The following is a 7519-nucleotide window of genomic DNA, read 5'->3' on the forward strand; positions in this document are numbered from 1 at the left end:
AAGATCAGAGGAGTTTGCATTTCCTGATGAGGAAAAGTAGCATGACTCAGATTTTAGAGCTTTTAAAAAATCATTTACTGAGAACAATTTGGAGGAAAGACCGCTCTGTGTCCCAGTAAGCTCTGTGTCAGCAGTAAGCTGTGATTATCCTGTTTCACTGTTGCTGGATGGAGAGTGAGGAGGAAGAGAAGGGCAGCAGGGAAGTAAAGGGGAGAACAGAGACATTAAATGTTTTCCGAAGAAGTCTCTGCTGTCAGACTGTGGAGCCGCTTTTTCTGACATAAAGAATCGCTTTCGGTAATATAAGATTAAGACCCCTATTTATGAAATATGTTATAGTCACAGTTTATCCACCGGGTACTTCTTTGCTCTTCATAGGTTCCTGTGAGATTATATTAAGGTGGAGGACTAGAAGTCATCAGGAGTGGATTGGAAGGGAAAGGGTCATGTGATGGGTACGCTTTTCCAAATAGCCATTTAATTTAATCCCTAAGGTCATATTTACATATTGTAAACAATTCAAGTAGTGTAGAAGTAGAGTTAAACCTCCCTCAAATCTCCTCCTTCACAGATAATGATCATTAAACATTTTTATACACCTTTTTGTATATAAAAGCATGTGTATATGTATACATATATATACACTCGTATATGTATTTGCTGTTTTTGCTGTTATTTTTTAAATGTCATCACAGTTGACTGTCTGTGCATCTTTCCAACATCTTGCAGTTTCAGAATTACAGTTCTCTTTTGTTCTTAATCTTTGCTTGGCTTAGCAAGTCCTGTGTATAACTATTTCACAATGTTAATATTTTAAGTATTTTTGAACTAGAGCTTTTCACACATTGAGAGTTTTCAAGGAGTAATCATAGTTTACGTAGAATTCATCGAAGATTAAACCTAACCCCCAAGACTGAGAGGTGTGAGGATTCTTTATAAACTTACAGACTTTAGAAAAAAATGAAAGCATCACAAACTATGATAAACAACTAATAATGTACTTAAATTATTTTTTACTTATACGAACTTATAACTATAAAAAGTCTGATGAGGAAAGAAACAGTATTTCTTAGTGACAGTTTAATATAACAGATTTATGTGCTTTTAAAATTCAATTTTGTGTATAATTGAAATAAATTATGTTAACCAAAGTTACATATTTATAAATGAAATTGTTTATAATAGAAATTACGCACTTTTAACTGAAACAAGTAGCATTCAGAAGTCAGAAAAAAATAAATACAGAAATTGTCATATTGAAGAAATAACTCTGAATGTAATATGTGCATACTTTTATATTTTCAGATACTAATAACAGACTATAATAAAATATTGTGAAGTGAGTTCATAATATGTGAGAATATTCAAGAGATAAGATAATATACACAGTAACTAGTATATTTCCCCTAAAATCATTTCCAAAAACCTAAAAGATAAAGGCTGATCTTGTTAAAGGAAATAATGTGTTGGTAATTTTTTTTTTAGCAATTAATTGTCAGTATATTGGAGAGAGTATGATGATATTCAGGAGGAAAACTAACTTTGAGGAAAAATCAAGCAAGATGAAAATGGAAATGAAAACCCAAGATAAAATTATCTTTTCCTCAAAACACGCAGGCTCTCTCTAATCCATAGCTTAACTCTGCTCCTAGTAATTCCAAGCCTTTGTCTCCATTAATGCCAGGACAAGGTGAACAGTAGTAACAAATCAAACTAATGCAGTCAGGCTAATACCTGGAGCGTCTCTATTATCTGTTGACTGCTTAAATAAGGTTATTCCGTCTCCTGTAATGGCATTTGTCTCTTGTGAAGCCAGCCAGCCAAAGCCCATCACTAACGAGTGCTGGTGGAAACAATGGCTGTGTGTGCTGGTGGTCAACTTTTGAGTTAATCAGTGTTAATAGCTGCTTTCACCCCTTGCATCTTATCACACACTTATGAGTGGCATAAATCTCCCAAACACAACACAACACAGAATCAACCTGGGCCTTGTGTTTTAGTCCACTTTTAGTATGCTAGCCCCTTTGCTTGATGTGGAATCCAAATCAAAGTGTGACAGATAGTGACTTGCTAACTCCATTTCACTGAGCCCCATTGGACTAAAAGTTCCTCCACGTGTTTTTGGCTAAATTTAATGGTTAGTTTGACTGTTCTGCCTTCTCTTGGGGCAAGAACCCACAGCAGCAGAGCAGCCAAGGCAGCTCTTGGGGGCTCCCAGCATCCCATTAGACTCACCTTTTCCATTTTCTGCCCTCCTATTTTCTCATTTCCATCCTTTTCCTTTTTCCCTGCTAATGCCTTGGTAAGCTTGTTGGTGTCAACAGGCTTTATTGAGTCCAATAAATATGTTTATTGCTTACCTTCAGTCTAGTAAAGAGCTACCAACATTTAGGAACTTAGTGTTCTTTTCCTCCAGGTCTCCATGGGTGGCTTAGTGGGCTATCTCCCTTACTTAGCACTTTATGACTGAGTGATTTCAGTGAAATAAATGATATCATAGTTTATATTCTATTACTGTATCATAAGCTTGCAAAAACTAATGCACCTATTACAGCTGATGTTGGTCAAGGAGTTGTATAACGAGTTGTTGTTTTTCATAAAGCCCAACCCCTTTGATGGTTATTTATGGATTTGTGGTGCCACCAGCCCTGCTGTTCCTTGATCTCTAGTTCAATCAAGTCAGTCAAAACATACTCACTGGAGGCAGCATAGCCATGTAGTCATGAAATTCGAATACTGTCTGGTCATCTGACTTCAAACCACAGCAGCTGTTTGACTTCGGACCAGTTAGTCAATCTCTTCAGGCCTCAGTTTCCTCATCTATAAAACAGGGATAATAATGGGACCTATTTCATAGAATCATTGGGGGAATTAAGTGAGATAATAGGTAAGACTTAGACTAATGCCTGGTGCATATAAAATACTCAGTAAATGTTGGCTCTTGTTATAATAATGTGCTGGAGATAATATGCTAGGGAATATAGAATAAATGAAGTTGTCTGGAACTGTCTCTTCATGTCTGGAACAATGTATGGCACATAGTAGGTTCTCAATCAACAGTCTAGAACAAATGAAAACATTTCTTAGTCTCTAGGAACTCACCATGTGGTGGAGAGAAAAGACTATTCAACTATTATTTAATAAATATTTGTTCAGTATCTGTCTGCCATGAGCCACCAAGCCACTATGTGAATCTCTAGGGTTGGAGTGATGAACAAGTCAAACAAGATCTCCACTGTTTGGGGATTTAGTATACCCAGTACCTAGTGCAGTTGAGGAGGGAGGGTGGGGGAGAGAGAGTGCCCAGTCAAGGCAAATAGTTGGCCCACAATAGATGGTGAGTGAACGGCATAGAAAATAACACAGGGAAGTATATAATTAGGGACAAAATATGTATGTAAATGGTTAGGACTACTGTAGGTTTTAGGAGGGGAAGGACCAGAGAGATGTGTAAAGATTAGTCCTCAACTTGTTGCCCAACATGGATGCGATGGGAAAAGGGTAAGGCTTAATGTGGGAAGGAGCTGGATGCTGGTGGAAGGATGTTCCAGGTGAGGGAACAACATGTGAGAAGACTCTAAAGCTGGGCAGCACGAACAGTGGCCTCCTTAGGGTGGACGGGGACAACTTCAGGGCCATGCAACCCCATGCAGTTACACAGGGCCCTCCCTGCCTTTGGTTTAATGCTCTGCTGCTGACGTTCTTTGACCAAGAGGTGCCACATTTTCATTTTTCACTGAGCCCCTAAAATTTTGTAGCCAGCCCTGCTTGTTGAGGGTAGATACAGAAAAAGCCCAAGGAAGTTCAATTTGATATGGCGGTAAATTGTGAGCCATGTTTGGCTCTAGAATTAGGGTTGCAGCTTGGCTTAGGATGATAGAAGCAGGACACAGGTTTAAAAAATAAAAACAGCTGGATTGAGGGAATCAACCTATCTATAGGTGCAGTATGTGCTTTTGAAGTTGAGGGCCTGAGTGAGAGTGGGGGCAAGTGGAGATGAACAAAGAGAGGGAGATTATAGAGTGGGGGAAAGGAGAAGAGAGTGAATTGAAAGTGCTGCAAACTTTGGAATGTTTGAAGATTACTAAATATGCGAGAACCAGGTCATATTTAGCCCGCACCTTAGGCACTTAGGCACGGAACTTGACTTACCTACTGTTACTGCCAGTGTTATGAAAACATCTTTTTCTTAGCAATTTGCAAAGTAATCCCTGCAAATAATAGTTTTGCAAGTAATAACCATCCTATGAGTAATAACAATAGGTCTGCTAACAAGTTTTTTCATAATCTACACTTCTTTGATTGCTTCATCATTTTCCCACTGTGCCCTAGCTTTCCAAGAGGGTACCAAAGCTTTAAAACATTTGAAAACCATTCTTACTAAGAGATGAACAATAGAGAAAAATCTTAGAGCTATTTTAACGAGGTAAAAAATTCCTGCAAAGTTAAATGAAATCCAAAATGGTTGTGCGTGTACGTGTGTGTGTGTGTGTGTGTGTGTGTGTGTGTATTTGTAAGTTTGGAAATTGAAATTTAGGGAAAATTTTACTTTTTTGATGAATTATCTCAAAACTTCAAACTATGTTCAGAAATTTAATAACAAAGCTCTTAAGTACCTTTATTTTTTTAAATTTTGTTTTAATATTTTGTTAGTTTTTGGCTGCGATGAGCTTCATTGCTGCATGCAGGCTTTCTCTAGTTGCCATGCTTCAGCTTCTTGTTGCAGTGGCTTCTCTTGTTGCAGGAGTGGGTTCTTTCTTGCTCTGGGGCACGTGGGCTTCCTTTGTTGTGGCTTGTGGGCTCAGTAGTTGTGGCTCGCAGGCTCTAGAGCTCAGGCTCAGTAGCTCAGGTGCACAGGCTTAATTTCTTTGTGGCATATTGAATCTTCACAGAGCAGGGATTGAACTCATGTCTCCTAAATCGGCAGACGGATTCTTAAACACTGGACTACCAAGGAAATCCCCTATAAGTACCTTTAAAAATGACATTGGTTCTTTGCACTATTACTGCAAAAATAAAATTTTTAAAATGATTACTTCCTTTGCCTTCTGTATGTCCTCTTAGGAAAATATCTACTCACTTCCTCTGTCCATTTTTTAAATCAGATTGTTCATTTTATTTATTTACTTATTTTGCTATTGAGTTGTATGAATTGTTTATATATTTTTAATATTAACCCCTTATCAGATATATGATTTGCAAATATTTTACCCTATTTAGTAGGTGGTCTTTTCATTTTGTTGAGGGTTTCCTTTGCTGTGCTGAAGCTTTTTCTAGTTGAATTCTCACTTATTTAGGTTTGCTTTTGTTGCTTTTGCTTTTGGTGGCAAATCCAAAATGTTATTATCAACACCAGTATACAGGAGCTTGCTGCTGCTGCTGCTAAGTCACGTCAGTCGTGTCCAACTCTGTGTGACCCCATAGACGGCAGCCCACCAGGCTCCCGTCCCTGGGATTCTCCAGGCAAGAATACTGGAGTGGGCTGCCATTTCCTTCTCCAGCACATGAAAGTGAAAAGTGAAAGTGAAGTCGCTCAGTCGTGTCCGACTCTTCGCGACCCCATGGACTGTAGCCTACCAGGCTCCTCCGTCCATGGGATTTTCCAGGCAAGAGTACTGGAGTGGGGTGCCATTGCCTTCTCCGATAAAGGAGCTTACCAACTGTGTTTTCTTCTAGGAGTTTTATAGTTTCAGTTTCTTAAACATTATATTTACTCTATGGTTCAGCTATCCCATTTCTAAGTATTTTCCTAAAAAAGTACTTATTTATAGCAGTTTTATTCATAATCTGCAAAAATTGGAAACAATCCAAGTCTCTCAGTGGATAAATAGATAAGCCAATTGTGGTGCATCCATACATTAGGATGCAACAAAAAACAAACTATTGGTGCACACAGTGACATGGATGAATCTCAAAGACATCATGTAGAGTGAAAAGTAAATCTCACAAGGTTATATACTCTATGACTCTTTATGACAATGTATATTTATAACATGTGGACAAGTCACAACTGCAGGTATGGAAAGCAGGTTAGTGATGTCTGGAATTTATGAGTGGGGAGAGTGTTTAACCAAAAAGGGACAACATGAGGGAATTTGAAAAGTGTTCTATATCCTGACGGTGGTTAAACAAATCTATACATATGTTAAAGTTCATGGAATTATATACCAGAATTTTTTTTTTACTAAATAGATTGTTTTTTAAGAAATTCTGCTGAGATGAAATTTCTTCCTTGTCAGATTAGCAAAAATTTTAAAGTTTGACACAGCATTCTGGTGACAAGGCTAGAGGAAATAGGCACTTTCGTATGTTGCTGGAAAGTGTGCAAATTAGTAGAAGCCATATAAAGGGAACTCTAACAGCGTCTAAGAAAATTACATAATTATTTAACATTTGATGCATCTATGCAATTTCTAGGGATTTACTCTCCAGAAACATTTCCAACAACATAAAAATCCGTATGCATAAGATTATTCTTTGAAGCACTGTTTGTAATTGCAAAATATTGAAAGCCACCTAAATGCCCATATGTGGGAGCATGGTTGAATAATGTACGTAGTATGCAGACGTAGTGGAATACTACACAGTTGTAAAAAAAGATCAAATATCTCTATGATCTGATGAATGATGTCCAGGATATATATTATTAAGTGATATTATACATATTACTATATGTATATACAATATTATTATACAATAATTAATACATACTATGAACAAAGAAAAGTGCTAAGGAGTATCTATAGTGTGAAAAGAAGAAATAAGAAAACACAGATGTATCTACTTATTTTTAAAAAAAGAAACACAGGAAGGATAATCCAGGAAATGAGATTGGTTACCTTTGGAGAGTAGGGGTTGCTGGAGGGGATGGGTGCATAAGAACAGAGTGGAAGGAATGAGAGCAGGAATTATGCTTGCCTGAGCATACCATTATGACTTTTCGCACACTCTGTTCTGACTACATCCCCTCAGACTATTGACAACAAATTATAAGCAAATACTGAATCTAGTTAGTACACTTGCTTTTTGACGTTGTGTGAATTAGCAATTCTGAAACTATTTTTTGTGCATTACAAGTTTAAGGAAGTAAGTATATTGAGGATAATGGGAGCTGGGTTTCCCACTCTTGGGGAAAGGAATTACAATTATGGAAAGGAAGAAAGCTGGAATGATGAGTTCTGTGGTGTTGAGTTAGAGAGTTGGAGAGCAGAGCATTTGGTCAAAAGAGCCAGCAACACTCCCCCACAGGAGACCAGCCTCGGAGAGCTGCTAATGGGAGGGTTGTGCTTGGCCCGGTATTTACAGACGCCCCCACTCTGTAGGATTGTTAATATTGCCCATCTATGTTCAGAGATTGGCTTTCACTATCACATTACAAAGACAGTTTTCTGCCAATAGCACATTTTTTATTTGGAGACTTGGAACAATAACAAAAGAAACAAAGGCCTGTGAGTGCCTGAGTCAGGCCTCTTTCTATTAGAAGAGAAGAGACTGAGCTCAAACTAATTGAAGCAATAAG

Source organism: Cervus elaphus, chromosome 24, assembly GCF_910594005.1.
Source record: "Cervus elaphus chromosome 24, mCerEla1.1, whole genome shotgun sequence".
NCBI classification, from domain to species: domain Eukaryota; kingdom Metazoa; phylum Chordata; class Mammalia; order Artiodactyla; family Cervidae; genus Cervus; species Cervus elaphus.